Source organism: Salmo salar, chromosome ssa15 (assembly GCF_905237065.1).
Source record: "Salmo salar chromosome ssa15, Ssal_v3.1, whole genome shotgun sequence".
NCBI lineage: Eukaryota > Metazoa > Chordata > Actinopteri > Salmoniformes > Salmonidae > Salmo > Salmo salar.
In genome coordinates, this window is record NC_059456.1 from 97,574,462 (window position 1) to 97,589,181 (window position 14,720).

Consider the following 14,720-nt stretch of genomic DNA (forward strand, 5'->3'; position numbering starts at 1 on the left):
TGTTTGTATGGTTGCAAATTATTTGCATGGTGACAGGTAGCCTAGTGGTTAAGAGCGTTGGGCCAGTAACAGTAAAGGTTGCTGGTTTGAATCCCCGAGCTGTCTAGGTGAAACATTTGTCAATGTGCCCTTGAGCAAGGCACTTAACCCTTATTGCTCCTGTAAGTCGCTCTGGATCAGAGCATCTGCTAAAAGTAAATGGTGTGTTAACCTCTTCTATTCTATGCTGAGTGTTGGTATGAAAAAACAGGTGGACCCCATTTTGATATATTAACATTCTCACGACCCCAACCATGTGAAAAACAATTCTGTAATTAACAGGCAATGTTTACTTCTTTATTATGGGCTATGGCAGTCAGTTGAAAAACATGTTTTCTCAACTCACCATCACATACTTCTAATGTGGGGCTATAACAGTCAATTACAAATTAGTCTGACGTAATGTATCTTATCTCACCACCACTAATGAGATGGGTGTGTCTTGCAGTGATGCCAATTTAGCAATTTTGTTGCTTGATTTAGCAACTCTTCAGACTACCCTGGCAACTTTTTTTTCAAACAGCACCAAGCAACAAAATTAGCTATTTTTAAAAATGTATTTGGAACTTTTAGCAACTTTGAAAAGTGACTCAAACGCTAAAATGCATTTTCCCTCTAAATGACACAAAAACGATTTTCTCTGTCACACACTCATGTTACAACACACGTGCCTGGCTGCAAAAGTACATTGTGAGTGACGTCACCAGCAGGCGCACAGCTCGTGCACAGCCAGCAACAATTTCAGAAATTGCAAATCATTGTTAGCTGACTGCAGCAGCAGTAGTACGGGTTCGACGAGCCAAACTCAATGAATATAGTTGGTCACGAATGTTTGATCTTGAACAGAACTTACAACATCAATCAACATGTCTCAATCAAAATTGTACAGCCAGAAGTACAGAAAAAGGTGGGAGTCTGTACCTGAACAAATGTCTAATCCTATTTTTGCCGAGATGGCCAGTCAATTTGAGTAACGTTATTGCGTATTCTACGTAATGACGCAGTTTTACGTTATCAAGCAATGACATCACAACGTCATTTAGCAACTTTTAACAACAAATCAACCTGCCTATAGCAATTTACCCTGAAAATGAGTTGGCAACACTGGGATGTATGTCTCAAAGTCAGGGGGTGTGATCGACAGTGCGCACCTCATCTCTGCTGTCACATCCAACCTGGATCGATATTAGTTTTTTAATGCAGACGAGAGCACTGAATCAGAGTACCATGAGTTGTAAAGTTCAGAGGGAAACGGCACAGTATTCCGTTTTAGTCCGGATCCAAAACTCCCTCATAGTGATCCGTGAATGCGTTGTCTGCAGCATTCGATTTCACTTACCTGCATGTCAACTGAGCAAGGATCACAGTCAAATGGGTTTCGCTGATTCGGTCACTAATCTGTATAATGTTTTTGTATTTCCCATGCATCCTTGCGTTCAGTTCGTTCAGTTTCCCAAATATGTCAGTTACATAGGCAAGGATACACATTTTATTTCCATTTCACAGAAAGTCAACAAACTCTGTTTTTTTTACATCCATTGCGAATGACAACTGTTCCTCTCTCAATTCGAAAAAATATTCCCTCGATAACCACCTAGCCTCGGTGTGAAATAGAACACTGTCATGCTATGATCTCATATATCCACATCGTTTTGCGAACAGGCGTGCGCGATGTAATTTACAAATCTACCTTCTGAGTATCTCTGAGTTCTGCGCTCAACTCTTTTGCCGCCAGTTGCGCTCGGTGTATTCATTATAGCTCAGCGGGTGTATCATACAATGCGTCCATATGGCATTGGGAGACACATTCATAACTAGAGTGCAGAGGCCTGCCCACCGCCCCGTGCTAGATGGAGCCCCATCTGTGCAAAAGACCACCATTCGATCATATGGAATCTGTTTTTCGTCAATATAGCCACGCAGCACACTGAACATCACTGAGACAGAACAATTTGTCCTCGTGAATAGCATTTTGTCCTCGTCCTAACATCCCCGGGCCGACATATAGTGAACAAAAGTCAATGCATGGGCATGTCGGCCCTCACAGCTAACTTCCATTTGGAGAGCATATGGTGGGGAGTTTTTGAGTTGTTCAGTTTCCCCTTGACTGCTAGCTATAGCATCAATTATTTGTTTCACAGTGTTATCTGACAAAGTTATTGTGAGTTTCTGTGTCTCTGCCTCCACACACATTGTTTTCACCATATCAAATGCGACCGGTAATATCAACATCTCTGCAATAGCGTTGCAGGCTCAGCAGGCAGGCAGGCTCAGCAGGCAGGCAGGCAGGCTCAGCAGGCAGGCAGGCAGGCTCAGCAGGCAGGCAGGCTCAGCAGGCAGGCAGGCTCAGCAGGCAGGCAGGCTCAGCAGGCAGGCAGGCTCAGCAGGCAGGCAGGCTCAGCAGGCAGGCAGGCTCAGCCATTCACCATGGGAATGATTCCAGTGCAACTGTCAAGTGCGGCATTTTCCCACGATCTAAGGGTGCTCTTTGGTTGAATTATTATTATTGTTTTATTTAACCTTTATTTAAACTTTTAGATTTGAATTATTTTCATTTAGATTTTTAAAGTTACAATAATTTTGAGAGACAAAGACGATATTATAATATTTTATTTTTATCAGGATTTTGGAAATTCTCCTGCGACCCCATTTTCATATCAGGTGACCGCTGTCCTAACCCTATACCTTTACACAATGAAGAATACTTAACAGTCTTGGTACCCTCCTTAAAATAACATCAATAAGTATCACTGCCTGAAATCAGCATGAAAAAAGGAACATTTCTAAACCAGGTCCATGCATTGGTGTGGCTGTTTTATTTCAAATGACCTTAGTCATATTGCACTGGACCTTTAAGGCCTTTAACAAGGTTTGCCATTATTCATTTACTCCTGGCCTTTCTGGAAGGTTTGTAGAAAACATGGTATGAAATGAAAGATAAGTTGAAGAGGTGTTTTAAGGAAAATATAGGAAAGACTGGGTATGAAAATGTTTACCTATTTAATTTCAGACTCCAAGCCATAAACAATAACCAAGCTATTCGTTCAAAATGAAAGAGTCTTTATTCAGGTTGGCTTGCCACCCACAGTTTTGGAAAATGTGGCAGGTTCATGTCATGCCAAATAGTGTCCACCTCCTGAGTGACAATGTGCTAAAACAGGGTCACACAGGGTGTTTTTTGGTAGTCTTATACAAATCTTTGTGGTATCAAAAGTATACACCTCACACACATGGTTATTGGCTCAAATTGAAGACACCTGTACCATGTCAGATATTGACTTGAAATGTTTTTAAGTTTGAGACACTTTAATATACAACACAGAAGATAAAAACCTCTTGTTTGTTTTATCAGGTGTACATGAAGAGGATTATTCAAAGAAGCTTTATTGGGCAATATTCCACTTCGGTGACCCCTTATCGTCTTGTCAACATGTGCAAAAGAAATGGAGCAGATATCTTATACCAATCTGTCTGTATAGGTTTTTATCCATAACAAGGCCCAGGTGTCCTCTACTACGTAAATAAGCCTTGTCCAAACCAGAACAGCCCACAGTGGCAGGAGCCTATCTGGACAGGACACTAGTCTGTCACCGGGCCTTACGCACAATACATCGCTTTAATTCTGAGTGCCAAGCAGAGGCATCAGGTCCCGTTTTTAGTTTTTGATATAACTCAACCATGAATAACCTCCAACCTTCCAATCTCTTGGCAGACACTTCACCCACAAGGCCACTGAGTTGGTCCAGGAGTTCTTTGTGTAATAAATCTCTCCAAAATGTCAAATGGTGTAAAATATTTCTATCCATTTCAATAACTTACATGAAAGCATTGACATAGCCAAAAGGACATTCTTTTATATACAGTGCATTCGGGAAGTATTCAGACCCCTTGACTTTTTCCACATTTTGTTACATTACAGCCTTGTTCTAAAATGGATTAATTCGTTTTTTCCCCTTATCAATCTACACACAATACCCCACAAGGACAAAGCAAAAACAGGTTTTTAGATTTTTTTGCAATTCTTTAAAATGTTTAAACTGAAACATCACATTTACATAAGTATTCAGACCCTTTACTCAGCACTTTATTGAAGCACCTTTGGCAGCGATTACAGCCTCTTGTCTTCTTGGATATGACTCTACAAGCTTGGCACATGTGTATTTGGGGAGTTTCTCCCAATCTTCTCTGCAGATCCTCTCAAGCTCTGTCAGGTTGGATGGGAACATCGCTGCACAGCTATTTTCAGGTCTCTCCAGAGATGTTCGATCGGGTTCAAGTCCGGGCTCTGGCTGGGCAACTCATGGACATTCAAATCAAATTGTATTTGTCACATGCGCCGAATACAACAGGTGTAGACCTTACAGTGAAATGTTACTTACAAGTCCTTAACCAACAATGCAGTTTTAAGAAAAATACCACCCAAAATTATAATAATAATGAAAGAGCAGCAGTAAAATAAAAATGTGGAGCCTATATACAGGGTGTTACGGTACAGAGTCAATGTGGAGGTTATATACAGGGGGTACCGGTACAGAGTCAATGTGGAGGCTATATACAGGGTGTTACGATACAGAGTCAATGTGGAGACTATATACAGGGGGTACGGGTACAGAGTCAATGTGGAGGCTATATACAGGGGGTACCGGTACAGAGTCAATGTGGAGGCTATATACAGGGGCTACCGGTACAGAGTCAATGTAGAGGCTATATACAGGGGATATGGGTACAGAGTCAATGTGGAGGCTATATACAGGGTGTTATGGTACAGAGTCAATGTGGAGGCTATATACAGGGTGTTACGGTACAGAGTCAATGTGGAGGCTATATACAGGGGGTACCGGTACAGAGTCAATGTGGAGGCTATATACAGGGGGTACCGGTACAGAGTCAATGTGGAGGCTATATACAGTGGGTACTGGTACAGAGTCAATGTGGAGGCTATATACAGGGGGTACATTTACATTTAAGTCATTTAGCAGACGCTCTTATCCAGAGCGACTTACAAATTGGTGCATTCACCTTATGATATCCAGTGGAACAACCACTTTACAATAGTGCATCTAAATCTTTTAGGGGGGGGGTTAGAAGGATTACTTTATCCTATCCTAGGGGTACCGGTACAGAGTCAATGTGGAGGCTATATACAGAGGATACGGGTACAGAGTCAATGTGGAGGCTATATACAGGGGGTACCGGTACAAAGTCAATGTGGAGGCTATATACAGAGGGTACCGGTACAGAGTCAATGTGGAGGCTATATACAGGGGGTACCGGTACAGAGTCAATGTGGAGGCTATATACAGGGGGTACCGGTACAGAGTCAATGTGGAGGCTACATACAGGGGGTACCGGTACAGAGTCAATGTGGAGGCTACATACAGGGGGTACCGGTACAGAGTCAATGTGGAGGCTATATACAGGGGGTACCGGTACAGAGTCCATGTGGAGGCTATATACAGGGGGTACCGGTACAGAGTCCATGTGGAGGCTATATACAGGGGGTACCGGTACAGAGTCAATGGTGAGGCTATATACAGGGGCTACCGGTACAGAGTCAATGTGGCGGCTATATACAGGGGGTACCGGTACAGAGTCAATGTGGCGGCTATATACAGGGGGTACCGGTACAGAGTCAATGTGTGGGGGGCACCGGTTAGTCGGACCACGCAGCTGTCATACCGCTCAGGAAAGAGACGCGTTCTGTCTCCTAGAGATTAACGTACTTTGGTGCGAAAAGTGCAAATCAATCCCAGAACAACAGCAAATGACCTTGTGAAGATGCTAGAGGAAACAGGTACAAAAGTATTTATAGCCACACTAAAACCAGTCCTATATCGACATAACCTGAATGGCCACTCAGCAAGGAAGAAGCAACTGCTCCAAACACGCCATAAAAAGACAGACCACGGTTTGCAACTGCACATGGGGACAAAGATCGTACATTATGGAGAAATGTCCTCTGGTCTGATGAAACAAAAATAGAACTGTTTGGTCATAATGACCATCGTTATGTTTGGAGGAAAAAGGGGAGGCTTGCAAGCCGAAAAACACCATCCCAACCGTGAAGCATGGGGGTGGCAGCATCATGTTGTGGGGGTGCTTTGCTGCAGGAGGGACTGGTGCACTTCACAGAATAGATGGCATCATGAGGAGGACAATAATGTGGATATATTGAAGCAACATCTCAAGACATCAGTCAGGAAGTTAAAGCTTGGTCGCAAATGGGTCTTCCAAATGGACAATGACCCCACTCATACTTCCAAAGTTGTGGCAAAACAGCTTAAGGACAACAAAGTCAAGGTGTTGGAGTGGCCATCAAAAAGCCCTGACCTCAATCCCATAGAAAATGTGTGGGCAGAACTGAAGAAGCGTGTGCGAGCAAGGAGGCCTACAAACCTGACTCAGTTACACCAGTTCTGTCAGGAGGAATGGGCCAAAATTCCCCCAACTTATTGTGGGAAGCTTGTGGAAGGCTCCCCGAAACGTTTGACCCAAGTTAAATAATATAAAGACAATGCTACCAAATACTAATTGAGTGTATGTAAACTTCTGACCCACTGGGAATGTGATGAAAGAAATAAAAGCTGAAAAAAAATCACTCTACTATTTTTCTAACATTTCACATTCTTAAAAGAAAGTGGTGATCCTAACTGACCTAAAACAGGGAATTTTTACAACGATTAAATGTCAGGAATTGTAATAAACTGAGTTTAAATGTATTTGGCTGAGGTGGAATTGAACTTCCGACTTCAATTGTAGGTGTTCCTTTTGTCCAGGTGGGAAAGGGCAGTGTGGAGTGCAATAGAGATTGCATCATCTGTGGATTTGTTGGGGCGGTATGTAAATGGAGTGGGTCTAGGGTTTCTGGGATAATGGTGTTGATATGAGCCATGACCAGCCTTTCAAAGCACTTCATGGATACAGATGAGTGCTGCGGGTCTGTAGTCATTTAGGCAGGTTGCCTTAGTGTTCCTGGTCACAGAGACTATGGTGGTCTGCTTGAAACATGTTGGTATTACAGACTCAGACAGGGAGAGGTTGAAAATGTCAATGAAGACACTTGCCAGTTGGTCAGCGTATGCGTGGAGTACAGGTCCTGATGATCCTTCTGGCCCTGCGGCCTTGTGAATGTTGACCTGTTTAAAGGTCTTACTCACATCGTCTGCGGAGAGCGTGATCACACAGTCGTCTGGAACAGCTAATGATCTCATGCATGTTTCAGTGTTACTTGCCTCGAAGCGAGCATAGAAGTAATTTTGCTCGTGTGGTAGGCTTGTGTCACTGGGCAGCTCGTGTCTGTGCTTCCCTTTGTAGTCTGTAATAGTTTGCAAGCCCTGCCACATCCGACAAGCATCGGAGCCGATGTAGTACAATTTGATCTTAGTCCTGTATTGTCCATTTGCCTGTTTGATGGTTCGTCGGAAGGCATAGCGGCATTTCTTATAAGCTTCCGGGTTAGAGTCCCGCTCCTTGAAAGCGGCAGCTCTACCCTTTAGCTCAGTGCGGATGTTGCCTATAATCCATGGCTCTGGTTGGGATATGTACGTACAGTCACTGTGGGGATAACGTTATTGATGAAGCCAGTGACTGATGTGGTGTACTCATTAATGCCATCAGAAGAATCCCGGAACACATTCCAGTCTGTGCTAGAAAAACAGTCCTGTAGCGTAGCATCTGCTTCATCTGACCACTTTTTAATTGACCGAGTCAATGCTGCTTCCTGCTTTAATTTTCGCTTGTAAGCAGGAGTCAGGAGGATAGAATTATGGTTAGATTTGCCAAATGGAGGGTGAGGGAGAGCTTTGTCCGCGTCTGTGTGTGGACTACTGGTGGTCTAGAGTTTTCCCTCTGGTTGCACATTTAACATGCTGGTAGAGAAGAGGTAAAACATATTTAAGTTTCCCTGCATTAAAGTCCCCGGCCACTAGGAGCACCACCTCTGGATGAGCGTTTTCCTGTTTGCTTATGGCCGTATACAGCTCATTGAGTGCGGTCTTAGTGCCAGCATTGGTTTGTGGTGGTAAATAGACCACTACAAAGAATATAGATGAAAACTCTCTTGTTAGATAGTGTGGTCTACAGCTTTTCATGAGAAACTCTACATCAGGCAAGCAAAACCTCGAGACTTAGATATCGTGCACAAGCTGTTGTTTACAAATATACATAAACTTGCCCGAAGCCACTCCACTCTTTTCCTGTAGCCACTCCTGCGTTGTCTTGGCTGTGTGCTTATTGCCGTTGTCCTGTTGGAAGGTGAACCTTCGCGCCAGTCTGAGGTCCTGAGTGTTCTGGAGCAGGTTTTCATCAAGGATCTCTCTGTACTTTGCTCTGTTTATCTTTCCCTCAATCCTGACTAGTCTCCCAGTCCCTGCCGCTGAAAAACATCCCCACAGCATGATGCTGCCACCACCATGCTTCACTGTAGGGATGGTGCCAGGTTTCCTCCAGACTTGACGCTTGGCATTCAGGCCAAAGAGTTCAATCTTGGGTTCATCAGACCAGAGAGTCTTGTTTCTCATAGTCTGACAGTCTTTAGGTGCCTTTTGGAAAACTCCAAGGTGCCTTTTACTGAGGAGTGGCTTCCGTCTGGCCACTCTACCATAAAGGCCTGATTGGTAGAGTGCTGCAGAGATGGTTGTCCTTCTGAAAGGTTCCTCCCACCTCCCCAGAGAAACTCTGGAGCTCTGTCAGTGACCATTGGGTTTTTGGTCACCTCCCTGACCAAGGACCTTTTCCCCAGATTGCTCAGTTTGTGTTAATACTTTCCAAATGCACTGTATACTGTACAATACCTTCATGTTTTCATGAGTGTTTGAGTTTAGGTCCATAACTGGCCTCTGTCTGCTGACTGCTTTTAAGGTAAGGAAACCTTTCAACGTTTTTGTGCCAGGGACCGGCGAGATATAACCTCCTTCCTCTGGGTACTGCTAGTCTAAAAATGTTTTTTATTCAAAAGAAAAAAAATATTTTCTTTAGATCTACTACACTAACAAAGTTTTAAAATAGCTTGATTGTCCATGTTATTACTATCAGAAACAAGTGTATAAATTATTTGATTAAACATGGATTTGACCTTACTGCCATTACATCATTAACCTCTTACATCTAGACGTTCCGCTAGCGGAACACCTGCTCCAATATCCAATGATAGGCGTGGCGCGAATTACAAATTCCTCAAAAATACAAAAACTTCAATTTTTCAAACATATGACTATTTGACAGCATTTTAAAGACAAGACTCTCCTTTATGTAACCACACTGTCCGATTTCAAAAAGGCTTTACAGTGAAAGCAAAACATTAGATTATGTCAGCTGTTGATGATCAGTTACTTGAGAAGGAGACCAAGTCAAGACGCTGGACCGGGTGGATTCAGTTTATAGTAAGGCAGTTTATTATGAGACAAAGATATTTGGCAAAGCGTGCACGGACTCCTTCGTTTAGCTCATAGGGAACTAGCAGAAGAGAGCCCCGAAACATAGTGTGCATCCAATTTATACAATGAAATAACAGTGTGTTGACGTAGGTTGAGTCTAGTAGGTCCGCTCTCCTGACTGGTCGATGAGTGGAGGGACGGTCCACTCTCCAGGTGGTGTCGACTTCCCATTGGCCCTTGGCAGTGTCCTTTGTCCTCGGAGTCCAACACCCCTAAGTGTGTGTGTGTGTGTGTGTATTTCTGGTAATTCGTGTCTGGGTGGTTGCGATATTCATGGAATGTTGTTTTTTACACCAGTGGTCAGTTCGTGTGGCTAGGGCGCTTTCATGTCTTGATATGTTCGTGTGAGTGCTTAAGTCAGCCATCAGTCTCTGGGTGTGGTCTTGATTGGTATCAGTTGGTTGCTCAATATGTCTCTGGAATTTTGTTGTGTGCTGTTGTGAAACATGTTGTGCAAATGCCCTCCTTATATATCATTAGGTAAAACGTTAGATTATCTTTATTACACAGCAGAGTACCCAGACAGAAATAATCAGACACCCATTTTTCAAGCTAGCATATAATGTCACAAAAAACAAAACCACAGCTAAATGCAGCACTAACCTTTGATGATCTTCATCAGATGACACACCTAGGACATTATGTTATACAATACATGCATGTTTTGTTCAATCAAGTTCATATTTATATCAAAAACCAGCTTTTTTACATTAGCATGTGACGTTCAGAACTAGCATACCTCCGGTGAATTTACTAAATTACTCACGATAAACGTTCACAAAAAACCTAACAATTATTTTAAGAATTATAGATACAGAACTCCTTTGTGCAATCGAGGTGTCCCATTTTAAAATAGCTTTTCGGTGAAAGCACATTTTGCAATATTCTGAGTAGATAGCCCAGCCATCACGGCTAGCTATTTAGACACCCACCAAGTTTAGCCCTGACCAAACTCCGATTTACTATTAGAAAAGTTTGATTACCTTTGGTGTTCTTCGTCAGAATGCACTCCCAGGACTGCTACTTCAATAACAAATGTTGGTTTGGTTCAAAATAATCCATTGTTATATCCAAATAGCGGCGTTTTGTTCGTGCGTTCAAGACACTATCCGAAGTGTAAATAAGGGTCACGAGCATGGCGCATTTCGTGACAAAAGATTTCTAAATATTCCATTACCGTACTTCGAAGCATGTCAACCGCTGTTTAAAATCAATTTTTATGCCATTTTTCTCGTAAAAAAGCGATAATATTCCAACCGGGAGCGGTGGTTTTCGTTCAAAGATAAAACATGGAGTCCACTCGTGCACGCGCCTGAGTCTCACAGTACTGTGACCAGCCACTATCCAAACGCGCTACTTTTTTTCAGCCAGAGCCTGCAAAGCCACGATTCAGCTTTTTGCCGCCTTCTGAGAGCCCATGGGAGCCGTAGGAAGTGTCACGTAACAGCAGAGATCCCCTGTAATGGATAGAGATAATCAAGAAGGCCAAGAAATTGTCAGACAGGGCACTTCCTGCATGGAATCTTCTCAGGTTTTTGCCTGCCAAATGAGTTCTGTTATACTCACAGACACCATTCAAAGTTTTAGAAACTTTGGAGTGTTTTCTATCCAAAGCTAATAATTATATGCATATTCTAGTTTCTGGGCAGGAGTAATAATCAGATTAAATCGGGTACATTTTTTTATCCGGCCGTGAAAATACTGCCCCCTAGCCATAACAGGTTAAATGCCCTAAATGTTGGTGTTTTTATTTTATTTAACCAGGTAAGCTAGTTTGAGAACAAGTTCTCATTTACAACTGCGACCTGGCCAAGATAAAGCAAAGCAGTGCGACATAAACAACAACACATGGAATTAACAAGCGAACAGTCAATAACACAATAGAAAAAATAAAGTCTATATACAGTGTGTGCAAATGGCGTGAGGAGGTAAGGCAATAAATAGGCCATAGTAGTGAAGTAATTACAATTTAGCAAATTAACACTGGAGTGATAGATGAGCAGATGATGATGTGCAAGTAGAAATACTGGTGTGCAAAAGAGCAGAAAAGTAAATAAAAACAAGATGGGGATGAGGTAGGTAGATTGGGTGGGCTATTTACAGATGGGCTATGTACAGCTGCAGCGATCGATTAGCTGCTCAGATAGCTGATGCTTAAAGTTAGTGAGGGAGATATGGGTCTCCAACTTCAGCGATTTTTGCAATTCATTCCAGTCATTGGCAGCAGAGAACTGGAACGAAATGCAACCAAAGGAGGTGTTTGCTTTGGGGATGACCAGTGAGATATACCTGCTGGAGCGCGTGCTACGGGTGGGTATTGTTATCGTGACCAGTGAGCTGAGATAAGGCAGAGCTTTACCTAGCATAGACTTATAGCTGACCTGGAGCCAGTGGGTCTGGCGACGAATATGTAGCGAGGGCCAGCCAACTAGAGCATACAGGTCGCAGTGGTGGGTGGTATAAGGGGATTTGGTGACAAAACGGATGGCACTGTGAGAGCAAACCGGATGCAGTCTGAGTAGTGTTGGAAGCTATTTTGTAAATGACATCGCTAAAGTCGAGGATTGGTAGGATAGTCAGTTTTACGAGGGTATGTTTGGCAGTGTGAGTGAAGGAGGCTTAATTGCGAAATAGGAAGCCGATTCTAGATTTAATTTTGGATTGGAGATGTTTAATATGAGTCTGTAAGGAGAGTTCACAGTCTAACCAGACACCTAGGTATTTGTAGTTGTCCACATATTCTAAGTCAGAACCAACCAGAGTAGTGATGCTAGTCGGGAAGGCGGGTGCGGGCAGCGAACGGTTGAAAAGCATGTATTTGGTTTTACTAGCGTTTAAGAGCAGTTGGAGGCCAGGGAAGGAGTGTTGTATGGCATTGAAGCTTGCTTGGAGGTTAGTTAACAGTGTCTAAACAAGGGCCAGATATATACAGAATGGTGTCGTCTGCGTAGAGGTGGATCAGGGAATCACCCGCAGCAAGAGCAACATCGTTGATATATACAGAGAAAAGAGTTGGCCTGAGAATTGAACCCTGTGGTACCTCCATAGAGACTGCCAGAGGTCCGGACAACAGGCCCTCCGATTTGACACACTGAACTCTATCGGAGAAGTAGTTGGTGAACCAGGCGAGGCAGTCATTTGAGAAACCAAGGCTGTTGAGTCTGCCGATAAGAATACGGTGAATGACAGTCGAAAGTCGATGAAGACGGCTGCACAGTACAATCTTTAAATCGATGGCAGTTATATCGTTTAGTACCTTGAGCGTGGCTGAGGTGCACCCGTGACCAGTTCGGAAACCGGATTGCACAGTGGAGAAGGTACGGTGGGATTCGAAATGGTCAGTGATCTGTTTATTAACTTGGCTTTCGAAGACTTTAGAAAGGCAGGGTAGGATGGATATAGGTCTATAACAGTTTGGGTCTAGAGTGTCACCCCCTTTGAAGAGGGGGATGACCGCGGCAGCTTTCCAATCTTTAGGGATCTCGGACGATACAAAAGAGAGGTTGAACAGACTGGTAATAGGGGTTGCAACAATGGCGGCGGATAATTTTAGAAAGCGAGGGTCCAGATTGTCTAGCCCAGCTAATTTGTACAGGTACAGGTTCTGCAGCTCTTTCAGAACATCTGCTATCTGGATGTGGGTGAAGGAGAAGCTGGGGAGGTTTGGGCAAGTAGCTGCGGGGGGTGCGGAGCTGTTGGCCGGGGTTGGGGTAGCCAGGAGGAAAGCATGGCCAGCTGTAGAGAAAGCTTATTGAAATTCTCGATTATCGTGGATTTATCGGTGGTGACAGTGTTACCTGGCCTCAGTGCAGTGGGCAGCTGGGAGGAGGTGCTCTTATTCTCCATGGACTTTACAGTGTCCTAAAACTTTTTGGAGTTAAGAGCTACAGGATGCAAATTTCTGTTTGAAAAGCTAGCCTTTGCTTTCCTGACTGTATTGGTTCCTGACTTCCCTGAAAAGTTGCATATCGCAGGGACTATTTGATGCTAGTGCAGTCCGCCACAGGATGTTTTTGTGCTGGTCAAGGGCAGTCAGGTCTGGAGTGAACCAAGGGCTATATCTGTTCTTAGTTCTACATTTTTTGAAAGGGGCATGCTTATTTAAGATGGTGAGGAAATTACTTTGAAAGAACGACCAGGCATCCTCGACTGACGGGATGAGGTCAATATCCTTCCAGGATACCCGGGCCAGGTCGATTAGAAAGGTCTGCTCGCATTAGTGTTTTAGGGAGCGTATGACAGTGATGAGGGGTGGTCGTTTGACCTCGGACCCATAGCGGATGCAGGCAATGATCGCTGAGATCCTGATTGAAAACAGCAGGGGGGTTGTATTTGGAGGGAAATTTGGTCAGAATAATATCTATGAGGGTGCCCATGTTTACAGATTTAGGATTTAAATAACAAAGATGTCAAATCAGGTAGCCCACATTTAAATCTGAAGGATTAATGGTTTGTATTGACTGAAACGCAGCTAAGGTTTTGATATCTGGTAATAAGTGTGAATAGAAAAGCTACATTGCTTGCAAATGCGATTTTGTCACGCTCCCTTCTAACGTGTCCTGTGCTCTCTCTAATTCTCTCTTTCTCCTTCTTTATTTCTCTCTCTCGGAGGACCTGAGCCCTAGGACCATGCCTCAGGACTATCTGGCTTGATGACTCCTTGCTGTCCCCAGTTCACCTGGCCGTGCTGCTGCTCCAGTTCCAACTGTTCTGCCTGCAGCTATGGAACCCTGACCTGTTCACCGGACGTGCTACCTGTCCCAGACCTGCTGTTTTCAACTCTCTAGAGACAGCAGGAGCGGTAGAGATACTCTCAAAGATCGGCTATGAAAAAGCCAACTGACACTTACCCTTGTGTTGCTGACTTGTTGCACCCTCGACAACTACTATGATTATTATTATTTGACAATGCTGGTCATTTATGAACATTTAAACATCTAGGCCATGTGCTGTTATAATCTCCACCCGGCACAGCCAGAAGAGGACTGGCCACCCCTCATAGCCTGGTTCCGCTCTAGGTTTCTTCCTAGGTTTTGGCCTTTCTAGGGAGTTTTTCCTAGCCACAGTGCTTCTACACATGCATTGCTTGCTGTTTGGGGTTTTAGGCTGGGTTTCTGTACAGCACTTTGAGATATCAGCTGATGTAAGAAGGGCTATATAAATACATTTGATTGAATTTGATTCTGTGCGGTTTGTGAACGTCCTGAAAGCTCCTCCATTCAAAAGTTAAAGACAAATAGGAAAACA